Below are 24,422 nucleotides of genomic sequence, written 5' to 3'. Positions count from 1 at the left end.
GAGCAGAGATCGCACCACTGCACTCCAGCCTGGGCTGCAGAGCGAGAGTCTGTCTCCAAAAAAAAAGGAAAGGCTGAGATGCCAAGAAGCAAGGGACAGTGAGGCAACCAGAGATGAAAGTCATAGGAAGCCCCTACCATCCCAAGGCCAGAGGGACAAAGGGAGGAGAGAGTACAATTCAAGCCTAGGGGAACTGGAGTCGCCTGAGTAAGCTGGACCACGGTGGCCCTGTCTAGAGTGAACTAACGGCATGAAGGAAATACAGTCACTGCCGGAGATGCCTGGGAAAAATGCCCCAGCTTCTCCCTCTTCCTGCTTTTCAATCTCTTACCAGTGCTTCACATTGGCCAAACCCAGCAAGAAGCAAGCTGCAGTGGCAGCCTGGGAAGCACAGCCTGTAGTCCTGCTGGGATGCAGAACAGAGCAGGGAAGGGGGAGCATGGACCCAAGGCAAACAGGCCCAGGACAGGACCTCACTCTATCTTCTGCCTCCAGATTCAAAAAGCAGGCGCTGCCACTTAGAGTTGGTGATGAATGGACAGTGGTGGAGGCAAGATCGATTTATGAGATGGTAGGACTTCTTAAGTATCATTTCATTTTCTATGGTGCATGCAGAGTCCATGTCAGGCACTTTTTGGCTTGATGTTTCAAAGCTGGGCAGGTAGTAATGCTTCTGTAGCAGGGAGTTCCAGCTGACCTCTCAGCTTCACCACTGCTCAGGCTGGGACATTTCTGGACATCCTGGATGAACTGGTGGGGCAGCCCCTACATAGGTATATTTTCAGGAAGGATCAAGGAGCTTAACGGAATAACATTGATCTTAAAGAAAGAGGGTTCCCGGTACAATGACATGGCTTTGATTGTTGGGAAGTGAGTTGGCATGGTTTTTATGATTGAATCAGCTTCTAAGACCAGCCTCTCTGTGGTTTTGTTTTTGTGTGTGTGGAGGTGTGTGTCTTGTGAGCTCTGACTCTATGGAGCTATTCCACTAAACTCTGTAATACCCTCGGCTGTCAGCATTTCTCTTTGGAACCATTGGACAGCATGTGCACTAAAGCAAGGAGAAAGGTCTTCCTCCTTCTGCATGGAAAGCAGTGTGACTCCTAGGCAGTGCAAAGTCTAAGGGCTAAAGCACTATCTTATTGCTTCAAGAACTTCAGATATCAGTGGCAGTTACAAAGGTGGCTCAAGGGAGCAGTGCAGTACAATTTTGGTGGGATTCAAGCGAGAAGTCAAGGAAAAATATGAATGCCTTTGGGGACACTAAGTTTCCAGATATCTTGAAATAGTAGATTGAGGCAAGAACAACAAAACGGCAGTAACACATATAATTAGAATTTGAAAGGCCATACACATTTATTTAATCCACTCACGTACTTCTCTGTGTGTTGGATATATGTTGATGAAAAAATTCTTATAAAATTTTACATAATCCATTCTCACATATGTGCAGGAACTGTGTTTACATCTCATCCATCTGTCCATTCATCTATCCACCCACCTGACTGTCCATCCATTTAACAGAGATATATATTGAAAACATACTAAGTACAAGGATCTAGGAACACAGCAGTGAACAAGGCAAGATGACTGTTTTCATGGGGTTTATATGTGTTTGTGTGTGCATGTGTGCGTCTGTGTGTATAATAAACAATAAAAAGTGACATGAAAACACAAAACTCTAATAGTAAGATAAACAGGTCTCTGGGAGGCCCCAAATGGGGATGAGCTTAATCTGGGGTGTCAGAGAAATCCTTAGAGGAAGTGACTCTTTTTTTTTTTTTTTTTGAGACGGAGTCTCATTCTGTCATCCAGGCTGGAGTGCAATGGTGTGATCTTGGCTCACCGCAACCTCCGCCTCCCAGGTTCAAGCTATTCTCCTGCTTCAGCCTCCCAAGTAGCTGGGATTACAGGCACATGCCACCACACCCAGCTAATTTTGTATTTTTAGTAGAGATGGGGCTTCACCATGTTGGCCAGGCTGGTCTTGAACTCCTGACCTCAAGTGATCTGCCCACCTCGGCCTCCCAAAGTGTTGGGATTACAGGCGTGAGCCACCACACCCAGCCTAGAGGAAGTGACTCTTAATAGGCGATCTGAAGAATGAGGAAGAATGAAAAAGGTGATGAGGGAATGGAAAAACATTCTAGATGGAGGGAAATCATGAGCAAATGGCCGGTGATGGGACAAATCAATTTGTATATGAAGGACTGATTAAGGGCAGAGGGGTGGGATGCAGAGACAGGGAAGAACCTGGCAAACCATGGGTTCTGGAGAGGCAAGTAAGGACCTGACACATAGGGCCTTGCAAGCCATGGTAAGGAGTTGTATCTGCCCTAACCATTCGTGACCATTTGTAACCTAGTTTCCAGGGTCTCGTCCTTTACATGTAGCTCATTTTGTTTTTTTTAGACAATTTTTCTTCATATTGGCCTGGAATCATTTTTCCTTTAGCTTCTGGCTCTAGGCTTTGTCCCCTGGAGCCTTGCAGAGAAATCCTACAACTTACCTATTCTTTCTCTAGATCATATTTCCTCTAACTCTCCTGTTCTCTAAGTGTAGCCCATCTTCATATGACAGGGTTTTAAGAAACTTTCCTGTCAATGTCGCCTTCTTTGGGACACACTTCAGTTGGCCAGCATCCTTCCTCAGATGCAGTCTTCAGAACCAAACACCTGAGGTTGGGTGAAAGTAAAGAAGGGCTTTCGCCTCTCTTGTTTAGGACACTTAGCTTCTATAGATGTGTCTTCAAGATCAAAGTCTTTTTTCTGAGCGCCTTCTCACACTGCTGATTCAAAATAAGCTTGCAGTCAGCTAAAACCTTTAAATTCATTTCTTGTAAGCTGCTATTAAACCAGGTGGTTCTCATTCAATATGTATGTAGGCATTTATTTTTAATTTATACCTTGTCTATTTCTAAAAACGACTTTAGCCTAGAACAGAACTCAAATATACAGCTACACAGTTAAAATAAAGATCCAAGGGAGAGCAGAAACATATTTTCACGGTAGACTTTCTGAAGGCAAGTGCAGGTCTCTAGCTATACCCCATTTCTATCTCATTTTGTTGACTTAGGACTCTATGCTATACTGTGCTATGTTTTTTTCAAATCTCCTTCTCTTCTTTGAGTTGGAAGCCACTCTCAGCACTGGTTCATCTGCCAATTTGCTGTTGATCACCATTCTTACATATTTCCTGATTCTTTAAGTCAGAGATCCCAGTTCCATCATTTACTAGCTGTGTGACCTTGGGCAGGTTAATTCACCTCTCTGTACCTTAGTTTCCTCATTTGCATAACAGTGCCTAGCTAATCAAGGTGTTGTAAGTATTAAATAAAGCAATAATATAAAGCCCTTTGAACAGTGTGCTGTTCAAGTAAGCTCTTGATACATTTTAATTAATTATTATGAATATAAACATTGATTGAGAATTTATTGTGCTCTAGGCAATGTGGTAGATACTTAAATACAATATTGTATTTATTCCTCCCATTAAGCCAGTCAAGTGGTTACTATAATCACCTCCATTAGAGGTTAAATGACTAATTTGGTTTCCCACAGCCAGCAGTTTGGTGTTTGCAAGGCGAGATAATGGAAGAGCATTGTAGGCAGTGGGAACCACACTAGCAAAGACCTGGCCTACTTGATGTATAGTGAATCACTGCAGTCTAGAATATGTGGGTTTGCACCAGGGTGGACAGCATCTCTCTTTCCTTCCATTTCTAAAATATGGCTTGTTTCCTAGAGTTTCTACCTGTACCCTGGCCCAACTCCTCTTCTGGGAGGCTCGTATTTCTCTGTCCTGCATTGAGACTGGATGGTGTGTCTTATTCTTACATATTTGTTCCTGGTAAGTGACGCAAAAAGTCATGCTGCTCTTTGGAAGTAACTAGTAATTACACCTCAATTTCTTTAGAAAAAAGAAGACTGACCATCAGTCTCTTGCCATTCTGGTAACATGACCGTAACTATCTGTGAGATTTCTTCTATTGTGCTTGGGCTAGGAAGTGTCATTCATTGTTTTTGAAATGTCTCTGGAAGAGAACCAGGGTTTCATCTACACCTTTTAATTACAGCTACATTTCAGTACTGGCTTGACATGTCAGTATGTAAATGGAACATTTGCATAATGTATTGAATTTCTAGTTAAGTTTTAATGATAATTAACTGAACTGGATTGTCCCATAGGAAATAATGAGATAATGAGTGTTGCTCACCATGTGTCTAAGACTATAGAATGTCAAGTAACTTAGGGAAAAGTTTTTGCCTTTACCTAGTTGCCTCATCTGTTCTGCTTTTGCTGTCTTTCCCATAAACTAACGTGCACTAGACTTCCCAGGGAATAAGCACTCACTCGTATTGCATTTTCCTTTTAAGATGCAACTTCTTAAAATTCATTGTCTTTGTGATTAACAAAAAGAGCTTATTTGTTTTCTCTTATGATATCTGGATGCAGGTGTTCCTTGTTAGTGAATGACTTTTCTCCATGGAATGATTCAGGGCCCACCATCCTTTAGGGTTCAGAGTTTTCTTTACTTAGCAAATGGGGAAGCAAAGCGTGGAGAAACCACAATCATTTTTTAAAGAATGTTTACTCTGCACCTTCTCTCAACTCCCTTTATGATAATTGACCACATGACCAAATATGGACACAGGAAGGGCTGGAAAATGTAGCCCCAACTGAATAACTGCTTTCTAGCCACAATTTCACACCACGGGCAGGAGCTCATGAATTTGTTGATTGCTGTCAGTCTCTGTCACAAATTTCCAGTAATGCCAACCACAGTCTCTGAAATTAAGAAGTCTTGGTCTGGTTTGGGTCATATGCCTATTCTTGAATGAATAACTGTGCTTAAAGAGATGGAATTCATTCATTTATTCTATCATTTATTCCACAAATATTTATGACAGTTATTATGTGCTAAATACTATTCCCAACCCTGGGAATACAGTAGTGAATACAACAGGTAAAAGTCCCTGCTCTCATGCAGTTTATATTCTAGTGAAGCCAGATGACTAAAACATATAGCATTGCAGATGGTGCTATGATCAACAATAAACGAAGGAAGAAGGATAGGGAATGCTGGGAGTCACAGACTGGAGTTTTCTTTTGGGTGTTACAGAGGCTTCTCCCAGAAAGTGACATCTGAATGAAGATTGGAAGGAGATGAAGGAGTGAATCATATATGGGGGAAGAGTGCTTCAGGTAGAGGGGATGGCTAGTACCAAGGACTGAGACAGGGGCAAGCCTGGCATATTTGTGAAAAGCAAGGAGGCCAGTGCTAGGGTCTAAATGTCCCCTGTCCACCCTGAATTCATATGTTGAAACTTAATTCCCATTGTGGTGGGATTAAGAGGTGGGGCCTTTTGGGGAGTGGCTAAGTCATGAAGGCTCTGCCCTCATGAATCAATTAGTGCCTTCTAAAAGGGCGGGAGGGAACTAGCTCAGGTCCTTTGTGCCCTTTTACCTTCTGCCTTGTGAAGACATCTAGAAGGTGCTATAATGAGGAATGGGCCTTAGCCAAACACCAAACATGCTGGCGTCTTTACCTCGGACTTCCCAGCCTCCAGAACTGTAAGTAATACATTTCTGTTATTTATCAATTACTCAGTCTCAGATATTTTGTTACAGCAGCACAAACAGAATAAGACAGCCAATATGACTGAAATGAAGTGAGCTGGGAGAAAGAAAGAGGACAGGGGAGTAACAGATAGCCAATCAGATAGGACTTTGCTGATTACTGTAAGGACTGTGGCTTTTCCCAAGTAAGATGGGTGGTCTACGAGAGTTTTAAGCAGGAGTAAAACGAAGCGAGTTATGTTTCAAAACTGATTTCATAGTAACCCCTCTGATTATTACATTGAAAATAGACTGTAGAAGAGACTGTGGAAGCCAGATAAGAGGCAGCTGTGGTTATCCAGTGATGAAATGATGTTGGCATGGGCCAGGATAGTGAAGATGGAAGTAAGCGGCCAGATTCTGGATACTTTTTAAAGACAGATGAATTATGCTGATTTTCTGGGCTTGGGTGACATGTTTTATCCTGGAGCAAGAGAGTGGAATCAACATATCGGAACCACATGAGTCAGAGAGAAATGATTTCCTAAAGAAAATTGAGAAGGGAATTGGGAAGATGAGACTGGGCAGTACTCAGTCAGGGTGGGCTGATAATACAGTAACCAACAACCTCAAGACCTCAGTGGCTTAAGGCAGTAAAGTTGAACTTACTGCACTAGTGACATGCCTAGTATAGGTTAGCAGGGTACTTGAGCTTGTCATAGTAACTCAGTGTTTTAACTCTATTACCATGGATGAGGTTTGGTGAGAGCAGATGCAAATCAAGAGAAGAAATACAGCTCCCTGGGAGAACATAGCACCCCATGAAGAACAACTTGGGGGATGCACCTTGGTCAGTCATGATGCAGAGGAATATGAGGGAACTGTGGGCACTATTGTGGTTTCTGTGGGAAGGAGAGGGTAAGGCAGGGCATGCAGGCATAGGAGTTGCTAATTTGAATGATTTCAGTGACTCTGGAGTATAGAGGCTGTCCTTGGTTGTAGAGAACTTGGCCCTGGGGTAATTAGGGTGGGTATATAGTGGCCTGGAGCATGAGAGCCTGATACAGAAGGTGGTTGGGGTATGGCCTTAATTGACTGTCCTAGAAGGGAACTGTCTGGCTTTTGGCCAGGGCCTCAAAACTGGGTTAAGGCAGCTGGTGGAAGATGGCTCAAGGCCATGAGTTTGAGGCTGTAGTGTGCTATAATCACACCTGTGAATAGCCGCTGCACTCCAGCCTAGCAACATAGAAAGACCCTGCCTCCAAACAAAATAAAACAAGGGCAGAACTTTCTTTTTTTTTTTTTTTCAAGAAATCTACGTTACACTCAGGGACTCAGGCTCACAGAAACTCCACAATCTTATGATATCACTATCTCAGCAGGAGGCCTCAAGATTGAAGTCAACAGAATGGGGAAATTGTGTACAGGCTCCTAAATATTTCACCAAAAGAGACTTATGACACTTCCCATGATGACTGACTGGCCAAAGCAAGTCACATGGCCGTACCTAACTTCAAGAAGGTGTGTGTCTGGATGGAAAGGAGAATCAGAAATCTTGGTGATCAACAGTAAGGTCTTCCAAAGGAGGCAAAGCTCACAGATATCCACCATATACTCCACATTTTCCAAAACCACCACGTGTGTCCACTTTTTTAACCTTCTGTTGTCCATCTTCTGGACTTTATTCATCTTCTGAGACCAAGCTCTAAAGCCCCTTCCTCTGTAATTGCCCTTTCTCTTCCCTCCAGGAAAAATTTATTTTTTTTTTTTTCTGTGCTCTAGTGGTAGTTAATTTATGCCATTTTGACAACTTAATTCTAATGTTAGCTTGGTTCCAGTCATCTGTTGCTATCTAATAAACTACCCCCAAACTTTGGCTTATAGAAACAATAATCATTTATTTTGCTCAAAAATTGTGGTTTGGTCAGGGCAATGCCTATCTCCTTCACAGGGCATGAGCTACAATGGCTCAACCAGGGCTGAAGGATGGCTCACATGGCTGGCAACTTGGTGCTGGGCTTTCCATGGGAACTTTGGGCTTCCTCCCAGCATGGTTGCTGGGTTCTATGAAGGAGTGTCCAAAGAGTGTCCAAGTGACTTCTAAGGCTAGATCTTCAAAGTCAATATGACTTTTAGGTCAATGCAACTTTCAAGATCTAGCTTTAGAAGTCACATGATGTTACCTTAGCCATAAGCACCAGCCCTTCCTGATTCAAAGGGAGGGAATACAGACCCCATCTTTCACTGGGCAGAATGTTAAAGTCAAACTGTAAGAAGAGCATGTGAGATGGAAGGTTCTGTTGTAGTCATTTTTAGAACATACAACCTGGCAAAGCTCTTCACACTTCCAATCCATTTTATAATTAAGCAGGGAAGCAAATAATACAAATTGTTTTGTGGGTGCTTATTCCCCTTGTATCACTGTGTGCTCCTTTATAATAGTGGCTGTGGTTTGTTCATCTTTGCATGTCCAGTGCAGAGCACAGAGGTAGATGCTTGAGGGAAGACACTGCTTAGTAGGCACTGCTTTACCTTTTCTTCCTTACCAACAGATCCCTACACTTGTTCAGGCGACAACATGCTCAAAAAAAATGGGCCCAGACCTAGGGGATGAATCATCATTGGTCTACAGCCTTTATGACTATCATATTCCTCTATCCTGGATTATCAGTTTAGGAATGGTTATGTGATCTAATTCTCTCCAAAGGGATGCAAGAGAAAGTCTGTTGAAAGGAGTTGTGACAAAGACTTCTCATTCTAGAAAAAGAGATGGGCATGGAGAAATCCCACGTTCCTTTTTGCTTCTGGATGTTGTTGTGTGAAGATATTATGTTCGAAGCTATGCAGCCATATTGAAATCATGATAATCTCTGCAGAGGAATCTCAAAAAAGCCAACCAATATTCTTGGCATTATTTAGCTGCTAGATTAACCAATTTCTGGACCTGCCTATCTCCAACTTCTTGTTATGTGAGGTAATTAATTCCTATTATTTAAAGCCAACTTTAATTGGCTCTTTCAGCTGTTATTTGCAGCTGAAAGCATTCTCACTGAAACAGAGCTCAATTAATGTTCATAGAATTGAATTGAATTCCCCTAACTGATTTGGCTAACTCATTTTGTAGTCTGTGCCATGCACAAGAATAAGCTCAGAGGTTTGTAAAATCTCATTCCTATGTACACTGCTACTCTGAGTTTCTTCTGTGAACCTCAGGGATTTTAAAGTTGGATTGCCTGAAATGTTTCCAAACCAGAGTCCATTGGCTCACCTATGTCTAAATGGTAGCTTTCCTTAGGAAAAAAAAAAATTTTTGGTCCAAGTGTTTAAAACACAAAAGACCTCTGGGTGTGCTGGCTTCTTGGCATTCCCAAGTCTTGCAGCTGAGACATAATGACTAACTACAGGCAATTAGAGGGTGAAGTTGCTACCAGCAGTTTGAATGAATGGAGAATGCAGCTGGGTGCAGGCAGGTCTTTCTGGCCTCAACTAGGGGAAACTTTGCCAAAACACCTGTAAACTTTCCCAGCCTGCTTCAGCAAAATCTCCCCCTTTTAGGGAGCATCCATCCCCTCATGTTTGCAGCATGATACCTAAGCAAGTGTACCTTGACATTTTGTTCTTTATAGGCAGTTATTATTATTATTTAATAGCATATTTTTATCTCTTTCTTCAAGCAGATTCTAAATAAGGCTACAGGGCTTTAGCCAGATAATGTTATGATGGGTTAAGGAAGGCTATGAAGAAAAGCCCTGTAGGTAGGTGAAATATGGGACTAGATGGGTGGGTTTTCATAGCTTCAGTTTTTGTCAGCCCCACACCTAGTCCTTCCTCTCTTCTCCCCTTCCTTTTGTTGTAGAACCTCAAAATTTAGGTTTGCATACTTGATGCACAGTAAGCCAAACACTGACACGTCAGTGCTTAGGAACAGAGAAAGGTTTATTTGATTTGGCCAAAGCCAAAGAAGGTGGGAGAGATGAGCTCTCAAATCTGATCTGCCTTTAAACATAACCAGGGGCTTTTATGAGTAAGGCAGGAGGTGAGCTTCCCTTGATGATCAAAACTGTTTGCATCTCTCAGGCCAATCAAACTCCTGGATGCTCTCAAGGAGGTCTGCATGACCAAGGATCATTGTTCTCTAAAAGAAAAATAAGTTCATGAATCTTGCAAGCAGCCCCGGGGGGTTAGGATATGAAGTTAATCAATTACTAGCGACTCACCCTACAGAAATGACTATGAGCAAGCCAGTGTGCCTGGAAGAAAACAAAGAAGGAAAAGTTAAACACACACACACACACACACACACACACACACACACAAATCCCTTATGATTTTTACGATAAAGGCGCAGTTACACTTTCGTCAGTCGCAGAGGAGGCAAGTGACCCAGCCTAACTATCAGAAGGCCCCACTATTTTCAGCCAGAATGACTGGTTAAGGGTGGATGCATGCCCCCACGACCCACCAGCACAACCTGAGTCCCTGTGAGAGAGTTGGGTATGGATTTTTCAAGGGGGAGGTCTTTAGTCCCATGTCAGTGTGCGTGGCAAGGATGATGACATCCTGGCCCTGTCAGAGGGCCAGGAGACAGGCTTCTCATCCCATGAAGAGAGTTTGTCTGAAACTGAAAGATGGTAACACCAAGGAGAGAAGAGCTGGGAGGGAGAGAAATACAGAGCACCGGCTGTGTGTATGGATACCCTGAGCTGACTTTTTGGTTATGCAAACCAATAACCTCCACCTCCCATTCCTTTCATTTTGTGCATTCCTTAAGACTGTCTGCACTATGTTTATATTGTTAGCCACTCCTCGTGTCCTAGCTAGTAGAGCACGGTTAAAGGTCTAAGAGCAGACCAAAAAAATGCCCCAGTGCTTAAGTGTTTTTTGTTCCAACTAGATGAAATCGTTGTTATTTTGAGGACAAAGTCACCACTATCTAGCTGGAGAATATGATGTGGGACAGATACATTTTGATATAGAGGATGAAGAAGAAAAATGTCTGGAGCTTTAGATGTATTCAGACTTCTTTTCCAAGCCTGCAGCAAGGTCCTGCAGGGCACCCAGAGATTCACTCAAGAGCACTGGCTATCCTAGGGTTTGAGAAGGAAGAAAGAATGGAAGAACTACAGGTTACTATTTCCTGTGTCAAAGTTTTGTGGTAGTTGGGTGGTGTTTCTATTGGAGACAAGAAAAGTAAAAATGATCCAAATTGCAGCAGGAACACTTACGTGCATTGTTTGAATAAGTTCTGTGAGTATAACTCTTTTATTTTTATTTTTTTTTTTTCAGACAGAGTCTTACTCTGTCAAACAGGCTGGAGTACAGTGGTACAATCTCAGCTCATTGCAACCTCCGCCTCCCGGGGTCAAGTGATTCTCATGCCTCAGCCTCCTGAGTAGCTGAGATTTCAGGCGTGCACCACCACGCCCGGCTAATTTTTTGTATTTTCAGTAGAGATGGAGTTTCTCCATGTTGGCCAGGCTGGTGTCAAACTTCTGGCCTCAAGTGATCTGCCTTCCTTGGCCTCCCAAAGTGTTGGGATTACAAGGCATAATCCACCGTTCCCAGCCAATAAGTGTAACTCTTAGGAGACATTTAGGAAAGATGAAGCAGTCATTGATTGGATTGTCACAAATGTAGCAATGATGCAAAAGCACAGAGAAAGACTCAAGTCATAGAGTGACCAATTGTCCTAGTTTGCTTGGGACTGAGGGGATGCCTAGGATGTGAGACTTTTATTTTTAGAACTGGGAAAGTCCTGGGTGAAATGGGACAAGGTGCTTACCTTACTTGAGGGTTTCATAAGCATCTAGTTGATCAGCACATTTATCAAGCACCTGCTGTGTGCCAAGCACTGCCTTAGTTTCTAAGGACCCACAAATGAATAAGACACAGTCCTTGCCCTAGTAGAGATTTAAGAGTCATGAAGCAAAATGTGGATTTCAATCTCACATAAGAAATTCTGTGGCTTTATCAGTGTTCACAGCAGTTTCACCCAGAACATTTGAGTCTGTGGCTGATGTGAAATCTTAAACCAGGAATTTAGGTCTTAAGATCTCCCATGCAGGAAAACATACTGAAAAATTACTGTGATTAGTTGATTAGGCAAAAGTGAAGTTCTTTTGATTAGAAGTTTAGTTTGGGTTACCTGTCTGAAATAGACATTGTTGAAGCCCTGCCCAGTTCCCGTTTACCCAGCTGTTGCATCTCCCAGCTGCTGGCAGTGCTGGCTGCTCAAGGCTCTTTGCTAGATCCTTCTCTAAAGAATTTCCCTTGGTCCACAAGAACAACCTCGGTAGAAAATGCCTGGGAGCTTATGGTCCTACAGCTACATGTAAAAGACCAGGAACAGCCCAGTTCTCTTGCATTCAGATGCGTTCTCTAACGCTATCATATTCCAGAGCTTCCTGTGGGATCAGACTGAAGTTACACTGTAGCTGAAGCCACATCTTTTCTCTTGCCTTCTCCTGTTCCCCTTACTTTCTTACAGGCTTTTCCTGAGAGCACTCATGTTGTGGACTGAATTGTTGTCTCCTGCTCCCTAAATTCATATGTTGAACCCCTCCCTCCCAGAACCTCAGAATGCATCTGTATTTGGAGGTAGGGCCTTTAAAGAGGGGACTTAGTTAAAATAAGGCCATTAGGGTGGGCCCTAACCCAAACTGACTGGTGTCCTTATGAAAAGAGGAAATCTGGATGCACAAAGAGACACCAGGGGTGCACGTGCACAGAGAAATGGCCATGTGAGGACACAACAAGAAGGCAGCCATCTGCAAGCAAAGGACAGAGCCTCAGAAGAAACCCGACCTGCCCACACCTTGATCTGCAACTTGCAGTCTCCAGAACTATGAGAAAATAAATTTCAATTGAAGCCATCCTGCCTGTGGTATTTCGTTATGGCAGCCCAAGCTGACTCATACAGCTCCCTCAAAAAATCCCATGCATAAGAATCCTCATCTCAGGGTCTGCTTCCTGGGAACCCAACCAAAGATATTGTCTTAGAATGACTTGGAGAGTCAAGAGGAAAAAAATTCAGCAGTCAGGTGTTTCTACTAACTTCTCCCTCAAAGCTTTGTGGGATCTAAAATTTAAGAAATGCCAAAAGATTGCCTTTTCATTTTACCTAGTCACATGTTGGTACTTTCTCTATAAGAAATGTACATATACACATACATATTTACTTTCTTAACCTTTTATTGAAATAAAAGAATTTGAAAATTGAAGCAATAAAGCGTACTTATAAGTTTAGGTGACCACACTTACTGCCTATTTGAAGGTGGACAGTGGGTCCACTGCATGTCATGCCTCTGGTTTGCATTTTTGAAGCACAGAGTTGGAAGAGTTCTGAAGATTAAAGGAGCCTCACAAGAATAATAGTGATGAGAGTAATATTAACAGTGATCAGGGGAAGAGTATAGTATAAAATTCAAGAGAATGAGTTTTACAAAGATCTAGAACCAGAAATACCATTTGACCCAGCAATCCCATGACTAGGTATATACCCAAAGGAATATAAATCATTCTCTTATAAAGATACATGCATGTGTGTGTTCACTGCAGCACGATTCACAATAGCAAAGACATGGAATCAACCCAAATGCCCATCAACGAGACAGGATAAAGAAAATGTGGTACATAAACACCATGGAATACTATGCAGCCATAAAAGGGAATGAGATTATGTCCTTTGCAGGGACATGGATGGAGCTGGAAGCCATTTTTTTTTTCCAGCAAACTAACACAGGAACAGAAAACCAAACACTGCATATTCTCACTTATAAGTGGGAGCTGAACAATGAGAACACATGGACACAAGGAGGGGAACAACATACACTGGGGCCTGTTAAGGGAGTTGGGGAGGGAAAGCATCAGGATAAATAGCTAATGCATGTGGGGCTTAATACCTAGGTGATGGGTTGATAGGTGCAGCAAACCACCATGGCACATGTTTACCTATTTAATAAACCTGCACGTCCTGCACCATGTATTCCACAACTTAAAATAAACAAACAAAAAGAGTATGAGTTTTAGAGAGAGAAGGATTTGGCTTTCTGATCTCTCTTTAAATATCAGTTTTCCCATCTGCAAAATGGCAATATTAATTGCTAAGGATAACAAGAGCCCCATGGAGTTGTTGTAAGGAATTAAAGGCATAATGCACGTCAAACATTAGCACAGACCCTGACCCATAAATGCTCAACAATGGACAGCTATTATGAAAATACCAGGAGAGAAACATTCTTGTAAACACAGAGGGTCTCAGGTAATGGTATTTTGAAGTCACTTAGAATACTACTTCTAAGAACTGATAGTTAAATTTTCAGGAAATTTGTGAGCCTATTGTTAATCTCAACCATCCTTGAGGTCAGCTGCAGAGAAAATGGTCAGAAGCTATACATCAGGGCTCTTTCCCTCCCCAAGAGCCAGCTGTGATGCATTTACCAGTACATAGAGAGGTCCAGGACTGCTCAAAGGTGAGACTTTTGGTATCCATTTACAATGCTGTTCTGCAGGTGAGTGTGATCGAGCTCTGTTGTTTGCTTTTGCCCTGCCTGTTTCAGACTCTACAGCTTCACCCCTGCTGTCTCTGCTTTTGTGCTTCACTCATTTTTCTCAGATCCTCCCTTTCCTTCAAGGCCCAGCACAAGCATCTTCTCCTCCAAAAGCTCCATCCCGACCATTCCTGCCCTCTCCTCTGAACTCTGCTGGCATCACCCACATAGCTCATTTGTTAACACTCTGTTGCATCAGTGCTCTCTTTTTTTTTTTTTAATTATACTTAAATTTCTAGGGTACATGTGCACAAAGTGCAGGTTTGTTACATATGTATACATGTGCCATGTTGGTGTGCTGCACCCATTAACTCCTCATTTACATTAGGTATATCTCCTAATGCTATCCCTCCCCCCTCCCCCCACCCCACGACAGGCCCCGGTGTGTGATGTTCCCCTTCCTGTGTCCAAGTGTTCTCATTGTTCAATTCCCACCTATGAGTGAGAACATGTGGTGTTTGGTTTTCTGTCCTTGCAATAGTTTGCTCAGAATGATGGTTTCCAGCTACATCCATGTCCCTGCAAAGGACATGAACTCATCCTTTTTCATGGCTGCATAGTATTCCATGGTGTGTATGTGCCACATTTTCTTAATCCAGTCTATCATTGTTGGACATTTGGGTTGGTTCCAAGTCTTTGCTATTGTGAATAGTGCTGCAATAAACATACGTGTGCGTGTGTCTTTATAGCAGCATGATTTATAATCCTTTGGGTATATACCCAGTAATGGGATGACTGGGTCAAATGGTATTTCTAGTTCTAGATCCTTGAGGAATCGCCACACTGTCTTCCACAATGGTTGAACTAGTTTACAGTCCCACCAACAGTGTAAAAGTGTTCCTATTTCTCCACATCCTCTCCAGCACCTGTTGTTTCCTGACTTTTTAAAATTTAGACCAATCCCTGATGAATATCGATGCAAAAAATCTCAATAAAATGCTGGCAAACCGAATCCAGCAGCACATCAAAAAGCTTATCCACCATAATCAAGTGAGCTTCATCCCTGGGATGCAAGGCTGGTTCAACATATGCAAATCAATAAATGTAATCCAGCATATAAACAGAACAAAAGACAAAAACCATATGATTATCTCAATAGATGCAGAAAAGGCCTTTGACAAAATTCAACAGCACTTCATGCTAAAAACTCTCAATAAATTTGGTATTGATGGGATATCTCTAAATAAGAAGAGCTATTTATGACAAACTCACAGCCAATATCATACTGAATGGGCAAAAACTGGAAGCATTCCCTTTGAAAACTGGCACAAGAGAGGGATGCCCTCTCTCACCACTCCTATTCAACATAGTGTTGGAAGTTCTGGCCAGGGCAATCAGGCAGGAGAAAGAAATAGAGGGTATTCAATTAGGAAAAGAGGAAGTCAAATTGTCCCTGTTTGCAGTTGACATTATTGGATATTTAGAAAACCCCATCGTCTCAGCCCCAAATCTCCTTAAGCTGATAAGCAACTTCAGCAAAGTCTCAGGATACAAAATCAATGTGCAAAAATCACAAGCATTCTTATACACCAATAACAGACAAACAAAGAGCTAAATCATGAGTGAACTCCCAGTCACAATTGCTTCAAAGAGAATAAAATACCTAGGAATCCAACTTATAAGGGATGTGAAGGACCCCTTCAAGGAGAACTACAAACCACTGCTCAACGAAATAAAAGAGGACACAAACAAATGGAAGAACATTCCATGCTCATGGATAGGAAGAATCAATATCGTGAAAACGGCCATACTGCCCAAGGTAATTTATAGATTCAATGCTATCCCCATCAAGCTACCAATGACTTTCTTCACAGAATTGGAAAAAACTACTTTAAAGTTCATATGGAACTAAAAAAGAGCCCACATTGCCAAGACAATCCTAAGCCAAAAGAACAAATCTGGAGGCATCATGCTACCTGACTTCAAAATATACTAGAGTACAGTATATTTTGTACTACAGTAACCAAAACAGCATGGTACTGGTACCAAAACAGAGATATAGACCAATGGAACAGAACAGAGCCCTCAGAAATAATACCACACATCTACAACCATCTGATCTTTGACAAACCTGACAAAAACAAGCAATGGGGAAAGGATTCCCTATTTAATAAGTGGTGCTGGGAAAACTGGCTAGCCATAGGTAGAAAGCTGAAACTGGTTCCCTTCCTTCAACCTTATACAAAAATTAATTAAAGATGGATTAAAGACTTAAATGTTAGATGTATAACCATAAAAACCCTAGAAGAAAACCTAGGCAATACCATTCAGGACATAGGCATGGGCAAGGACTTCATGTCTAAAACACCAAAAGCAATGGCAACAAAAGCCAAAATTGACAAATGGGATCTAATTAAACTAAAGAGCTTCTGCACAGCAAAAGAAACTACCATCAGAGTGAACAGGCAACCTACAGAATGGGAGAAAATTTTTGCAATCTACTCATCTGACAAAGGGCTAATATCCAGAATCTACAAAGAACCCAAACAAATTTACAAGAAAAATCAAACAACCCCATCAATAAGTGGGCAAAGGATATGAACAGACACTTCTCAAAAGAAGACATTTATGCAGCCAACAGACACATGAAAAAATGATCATCATCACTGGCCATGAGAGAAATGCAAATCAAAACCACAATGAGATACCATCTCACACCAGTTAGAATGGTGATCATTAAAAAGTCAGTGCCGTCTCTTTAAAAGTTCTTCAGGCTCAGTGACAGCAGGGGCCTTTGTTTCACCCCACCCCTCCTTCCCTAGTATGTAGCTCAACGACAATCAGGCTTCAAAGACCCCTTTCCCTGGGAGTCAGCTCATCTAATTATACGTGAGTTTCCTTCATTTAACCTCAGCCAATCAATTTCTAATTTGCAAAATGAGTAGTTGGGACTAGTTTGTTTCCACATTCCCTTCCAATACCATCTTTCTAATAAATCCTGGCTGAGCTGAGTTGACTTTGCCCCACTGGATTGCGAATTCCTCAATAACTTAGAGCATCTCTGTATAGTTATCCAACCTAATCGCCTAACAGGATCAGCTACACACAGTAAGTTTTCAACAAAGGTTTATTAACCTCAGCAGAAACAACAAACACTTCTGGGTAAAATTACATATAGGATCCATTATGAGAGAAGACTATGTGAATCAATGAGTAAGTCCAATTTACATCAGCAAGTCCCACGCCTAACCCACTTCTGTTTGTATAAACTTGCTGTGAGACTTCAACTGCTTTAAAACAATCTCCTTATGGCTCAGCGAATGAGTCAGGATTTCTGGGGGCCTGATGTACAAAATCACGATCAAAGCTGGTTGGTGAGTCACATCCTTCATGAATGATCACTCCTGGGCAGGAAAATATACAGTCTCCCCCCGATCCCCACCCACTGTTGCTCAGTATCTCCTCTACCTGGTCAGAGCCAAGGGTCACAGAGACATTGGCTGGAGACAAGAGTAGGAATCACAAGGGGACTGAACCAGAAGCCGACTCCATGGGACATTCTTTCTATTCCTTCCTCTTGGGTAGGAAAAGTCAGTCACACTGGATATCCTGGTGCAGGTACTTTTTGTTCCCCTCCTGTATTAGTCCATTTTCACACTGCTATAAAGAACTTCCTGAGACAGAACTTCCTGAGACTGGGTAATGTGTAAAGGAGAGAGGTTTGATTGACTTACAGTTTCACATAGCTGGGGAGGCCTCAGGAAACTTACAATCATGGAGAAACTTGAAGGGGAAGCAGGCACCTTCTTTTTTTTTTTTTTTGACAGAGTCTTGCTCTGTCACCCAGGCTGGAGTGCAGTGGTGCGATCTCGGCTCACTGCAAGTTCTGCCTCCCGGGTTCACGCCATTCTCCTGCCTCAGCCTCCCGAGTAGCTGGGACTAAAGGTGCCCATCACCATGCCTGGCTATTTTTTTGTATTTTTAGCAGAGACAGGGTTTCACTGTATTAGCCAGGATGGTCTCGATCTCCTGACCTCGTGATCTGCCTGCCTCGGCCTCCCAAAGTGTTCAGATCACAGGCGTGAGCCACCATGCCCGGTCGCAGGCACCTTCTTCACAAGACGGCTGGACAGAGAGGGTGGGAAGGAGGAACTGCCAAACACTTATAAAACCATCAGATCTCCTGAGAATTCCCTCACGATCATGAGAACAGCATGGGGGAAACTGCCTGCGTGATCCAATCACCTCCCTCCAGGTCCCTCCCTCTGCACGTGGGAATTACAGTTTGAGATGAGATTTGGGTGGACACAGTGCCAAACCATATCACCTCCACTATTTGTGAAGATTCGTTATGATGAGGCTTCTGCCATGGAAATGTTAACATTTGACTCCAGTGTTGCTGACGTTTTGAAATAAAGTTTTTGCAAGCGGTGCAACACATCATTTTCCTTATACACCTGCTGGCATCATTACATTCCCTGGTCAGGAACCAGGAGGTTCACACGACCTACAGTACTGGATCTTTAACAATCTAACTACCTAATTCCTTAGTCCTTTCTGTCCAGGACACCCAGTTGCATATTCTCTGTGGAAATTACATTCTCATTCTCCCTTCTACCTGAATTCCTACCTGCCTGCCCCCTTCTTCTCCTCTCTACTTCCTTTCTTTCTTTATCTGCTATTGATAGTACTTGGAGCTGCTGATACAATTTAGACACTACCCAGGCCTTCAAGGAATTCCTGCTTTCTGCTGTTGCAATGAGCTGAAATTGTTTTTCATCTTTACTTATCCAAAGCTGCTGGGAGGTAGCTCAAAGTCTAACCCAACCAAGAACACAGTCATTTATTCACTTATTTGTTTACTAACTTAATATTTGTGGAGCACCCACTCTGTGTTAGCCTGTGCCAGATGTTTGCTGTTCAGGTAGGAAAAAAGGTTCCTGTTTGCAGGGAGCTTACATTACACAGAGAAAAAAGATAAAAAGTAGATAAAACATCCAATATCAGTGGTGGTTCCAGAATCTCTACATCAAATGGGCTCAGGGGTGGAAATTTGGTAGGAAATTTGGTTAGAAGAAATTAACTTTTAAAATCTGATTTTGCATGGTGAGAGTTAATGTTAAAAATTGATAAGATGTTGCCAGGGCCTGGAGGTGGACAGGGAGGAATGAGAATTATTGCTTTACAGGCACAGAGTTTCAGTTTTGCAAGTTGAAGAGCTCTGGAGGTGAATAGTAGTGCTGGTTGCACAACAGTGTGAATATGCTTAATGCCACCGAATTGTACGCTTACAAATGGTTAAGGTGGCAAGTTTTATGTTATGTGAACTTTACCACAATTAAAAAAACTCAAAAACTAAGTTTGCTCAAGTTTACATAAGACTGAGAAAATATCAGCAGTCTGCATCCAAAACTGTTATTGTGGGAACTGACTCCTTAGTACCACTTATTAGAGAGTGATAAATACTGTGGGAAAATAAATCACGGAGGTCCGTTTCACTGTGGCTGGCTGGTTGGCGGTCATAGAAACCCCTGAGTTGATGATGTTAAACCGAGAGATGGTTGTTAAGAAGGAGCCAGGCATGTGCTGATCTGGAAGGAGAACTGCCCACACAAGAGGAATGGCTAAGGGAAAAGTCCCCATGGTGAGAGGGAGCAAGGTTGGAATATCCCAGAAACTGAAAGCAAGGGCCTGTGTGGCTGAAGCATGGTGGAGGAGGGGCGGATGGGTGAGAGATGGGGCTGGAGAGGTGGGCTGTCTTACAGGAACACAGCCAAGCCCATTTGTTTCTAAACATTTGTTTCCAACTGTCGAGGGCTACTTTCATGCTGCAAGGGTGGACTTGAGTAGTTGTGATGGAGTTTTGGCTCACGATACCAAAAATATTTGCTATCTTGCCCTTTTAGAAAAGGTTTGCCGACCTCTGCTTTAGAGGGTTATGAGCAGGGAAGTGGCACAATCTGACGGGAAGTTTAGAAAGATCACTGTGGCTGCTGGGTGGCATATTTGTAGCTGACCCTCAAGTGTCTCCTATGTAGGTCTGAGCTCCAGCCAGACTGAGGTCAGGGTCTCTACTTTGTTCCCTGATGATTCCCTATGAGACAGTGGACATGAGACAGCTGAGGCAAATAGAGGTGCAGGGACTTGCTTCAGGTCCCAGAGCTGCAAGTAGAGGAGGAAAGATGGAAATTGCTACTCAAATGACTTCATAGCCTGGGCGTTTTCTTTTACACCCAGCTGCCTTTGACTGGAGAAGCATAAAATGCCTCTGTACTCTAATTCTGGAGCAAAACAAGGTAAATCAGACAAATGCAGGTGGCATAAAGTATGTGTAAAAAGAAGTTATTTTTAAATATAATCATGCATCACTTAATGGTGGGGATATGTGCCAAGAAATGTGTCATTAGGCAATTTCGTCACTGTGTGAACATCATGAAATGTACTTACAAAAACCCAGTCGTGCAGCCTATTACACATCTAGGCTAGCGATATAGCCTATTGATCCTAGTCTGCAAACCTGTATGGCATGCGGTTGTACTGAATACGGTAGGCCATGGTAACACAATGGTTAAGTATGTGTGTCTCTAAATATAGCTAACCAGCGAAACTGTAAAGTAAAAACAGGGTATTATAATCTTATGAGACCACTGTCATACATGCAGTCCATTGTTCACCATAATGTTGTTTTGCAGCACCTGACTGTATTGTTTTTGGTGAAAGATGACCAGGGGAAGAGGTGACCTCCAAAAATCATTATCCCATCCTCCAATATCTGGGAAAGTAACTCATAGACTAACAAGATAGATGATGATGAGTGATGCTTGACTGATGTATAACTATATTCGGAAATCTCCATTTGTTTTCTTTAAGCCGGCTGTAGACTGTGTTGAGTAACTTAAATAACCAAAATAACTGTTTTCAAATAGTTTCCCTGCCAAGTTTGATACCTCAAATACTTGAAATGTTCTGAGGAAAGAAGCTGAGATTACCAAAGTGAAGAATAAAAAGGGAAGCCAGATTTTTGAACCAAGAGGGAGATTGTGCCAGGCCTAATCCAGCAGAGAGAGCATTTCGAATGGGATTTTCCAAGAAGCAGGTTTTGGCTAGCTAGGGTGAAACTGTGAATCACGAAATAATGACATCGTGAGCTGTAAACAGTTTTAATTTATACAGGTGACATTTAAAATGCTAATGAGACCTTAAGATAATTGCTGGAAGTTAGAAAGCCTCTGCTGGGAACTCTTCCAGTTTCTATGGAAATGATTCAAAACATAACCAGATCAGTAAAGATGTTTCTGGTTTACCTGACTTGGGTTTCAACTTCTACAAAGCCAAGGAATTTAAGTGACTATTACTTGTGGTGACACTTTTGGTAACTGAAATCTATAGACTCCAGTCTGTAAGTAGAGCGTGAGAACTCATCTCGGCAATGAGAGATTTCAATGTAGCTTCTGTGGTCTGTTCACCTTGCAAGTGGAGATGTAGCAACACTAAGAAAATTAGCTCTGTCTTCAACCAAGTCTGGTTTTGTACATTGATTGCAGGTAGTACATACACACAAAAAATCTCAATGAAGTTTTTTTCCCACTATTAACAATTTATTACACAGTTTTTCAGTATTGTGTTTGTTCAACAATCAACAGAGTTCAGGTGCCTGACGTGCTGAATACTTTGGCCCCCAGATGTGGTGGTGAACAAGGCCAAATAAAGTCTCTGCTCCCAGGAACTCATATGTGAAGGGAGAAATTAGCACACACAACTGATACATACATACATAAAGTAATATCGCATCTCTGATGAGTAGCACAAACAAAATTAAGCAGGGTAATATGATTGAGTGGATGATTAGAGGGCTCCATCCACCTGATTAGATGGCTCCATCCACCTGAAGATCAGAGCAAGAGTATTCCAGGTAGCGGGAACAGTATGTGCAAAAGTCCTGAGGCAGAAACAAGTTGGCATTTTCATTTTTTTTTTTTTGAGACAGGGTCTCTCTCTGTCACCCAGGCTGGAGTGCAGTGGTGTGATCGTGTGATCTTGGCTCACTGCAACCTCTACATCCCGGGTTCAAGCAATTCTCCTGCCTCAGCCTCCCAAGTTGCTGGGATTACAGGCATGTACTGCCACGCCTGGCTAATTTTGTTTTTTTAGCAGAGACAGGGGTTCACCATGTTGGCTAGGCTGGTCTCGAACTCCTGACCTTTTTATTCTTCACTTTGATAATCTCAGTTTCTTTCCTCAGAAATTTACAAGTATTCGAGGTATCAAACTTGGCAGGAAGACTATTTGAAAACAGTTATTTTGGTTATTTAAGTTACTCAACACAAAATTTGTTTCTTTGATTTTAGCCTACCTCTTGCAAAGCTTACCATTGAGTTCTTTGCCTCTAGCACTGTCCTGTTACATTGCAGGCACTAAATAAATGCTCGTAGAATAAATTAGCCTCCATTCATTGGTTTTAATTACACTTTCTGGATTCCCTCTCGTGTGACAAATCAAGTCTTAAAGGCAGTACTCAAGTCTCTCATGATTGTTGTTTCTTCTTCTTTTGCCATGGTCCCAATCTTTCCACCATCCAGGCGGCTTTCCTTCTGATGCTTCTCAAAGTGTCTCTTAAAACGTGCGGTACCTGGAGCACATCATTGCATTTTGCTGGTAGCCACTGTCAGCTCTGTGTACACTGTGCTGGCCTCAGCAAGTAGTCAGTGACCCCTGAGACTATGCCCAAGCTATCGACAGTCATTAACCATGTGTGGGAATAAAGAAGTTGTTGAACAAAAACATTTATACACAGAAGTCTTGATTCTGTTGCTGCCCATGCAAATAACCTGGAGCATCAGGCCACAGCGTAGTGGCTCCTTGTTTCAAAAACACCAGCCACAGCTTTTACAGAAGGTCTTGTGTAAGTTTCTAGATGCTGGCTGATTGGAAGCCCCTGAGTTGTAAGAGTTAGGCTGGGCTGCTGCCTTTGGCCTAGGAGGGAGAAAGCTGCTAAAAGCTCCCCCAGGGAATGGTTTTCTCATGAACAAATGGATTTCGATGAACAAATTACCTGCAATTAATTTCAGCCCTACGCACAGTAAATTGAATTGGGGTTACCTGTGAATTCCAAAAGATGTGGTAAGATATTCATATTTTACCCCTTATTTTTATTTTGCTTTTTAAAACTGAAATAAAATATAAGTATTAACTCAAAGCATGTGCGGGTGTGTGCATGCGTGCACACACACACACATGCACGCGCACACACACGCACACGCAGCGCTCTTACTGAGAGCCAGAACTCTGCTAAGAATAGAGTGATGAAGGCTCCAGCAAATCTTTTCTTTTAAGATCCATCTTATCCTCTTTGAAGCACCGAAGAGCAAATTGCAACGTGGTGAAGTGTCTCGGCACAATCAGCAATCCCTTTCTGTACTCATTTTCTGCATGGGCACCCCCAACTCCTTTGCATTAACTCTCTCTCAAAGCTCAGGAAATGACCTCACATGATCAATTTAAATCAGAATTTTCAAACTGGAGTCCACAAGCCATCAGTTACTGTTTGATGGTATTTGTTTGGTCTGGTGTTAGCCTGCACAGTGTTAAAACTTTTTTTATTTTTTTTTAGTTGTCAAGAAGTTTAATATAGATCTTCATTCAAAAATGAACATCTAGACATTCAGGCTTTAAAAAAAAGTATGGGGTCACTCAAGGCCCACACTCCTGCCTGGCAACAATGAGTAGAGCTGAGTAGTTGCTCTCCGTTGAGGGGATGCATGGACCCTTTAGCTAGCTGCAATCCCCACCACTCCCTATTGTCACCCCACATTCTATTGCTTTACTCATTTACTTTACCTGCATGACTCCTGTAGATTTGGAATTAATGACCACTGATTGAAACACTTTGAAATAATTTTAATCCCTGTCATTCTTCTTCCCTAGAGAATTGGCATCTTCAGCCTTAGACAGTCTCTTATTAAGGGAATTTCATATGGATGAGAGAGATATTTTATAAAAAATTCCCTTTAAAAGAGCTCTTTAAATCCTACCAGGTAGGAATTTATTTTTAGGTTTGTGCATAAGGCAGACTCTATCCTCTTTAGTGGATGCTTTCATTATTTACTTGTTTTAATAATTTTGTTTCTCTCTCTTCTATACCTTTTTCCAGGTCCCTTACCTGCCTTGAGGCTAAGGTAAATTTCCTACAATGAATTTCGTATCTCTTTTTGTACTCATTACACAGGAAGCTTTACGTTTAACTGGGATGCCCTTTCTCTGTCCTTTCTCTAGGCTTCATTATTGGCTAGTTTTCTTTGGTGAACCTTGTTTGCCATCCATTTTCCCAGCCTTGTAGATAAGCTTTTTCTTTTTGTAACCTGAGTGGTGTCTGGC

The 24,422-nt window shown here is 42.2% G+C and overlaps 1 long non-coding RNA gene across 4 annotated transcripts in view; it reads left to right on the top strand.

Moving 5' to 3' along the window:
• Nucleotides 1–5,321: 5,321 nt before the first annotated feature.
• LOC134739172 (uncharacterized) overlaps nucleotides 5,322–24,422 on the top strand; it is a 258,767-nt gene continuing 239,666 nt past the window's right edge. For all 4 annotated transcript variants that reach the window (XR_010125708.1, XR_010125709.1, XR_010125706.1 and 1 more), the window contains exon 1: nucleotides 5,322–5,574. This is a non-coding gene — a long non-coding RNA (uncharacterized LOC134739172). The remainder of the gene's footprint in view (nucleotides 5,575–24,422) is intronic.

This window comes from Pongo pygmaeus, chromosome 2, assembly GCF_028885625.2.
Source record: "Pongo pygmaeus isolate AG05252 chromosome 2, NHGRI_mPonPyg2-v2.0_pri, whole genome shotgun sequence".
In the NCBI taxonomy this organism is placed as follows: domain Eukaryota; kingdom Metazoa; phylum Chordata; class Mammalia; order Primates; family Hominidae; genus Pongo; species Pongo pygmaeus.
The sequence above is the reverse complement of the archived record's forward strand: the minus strand, read 5'-3'. Positions and strand labels throughout refer to the sequence as shown.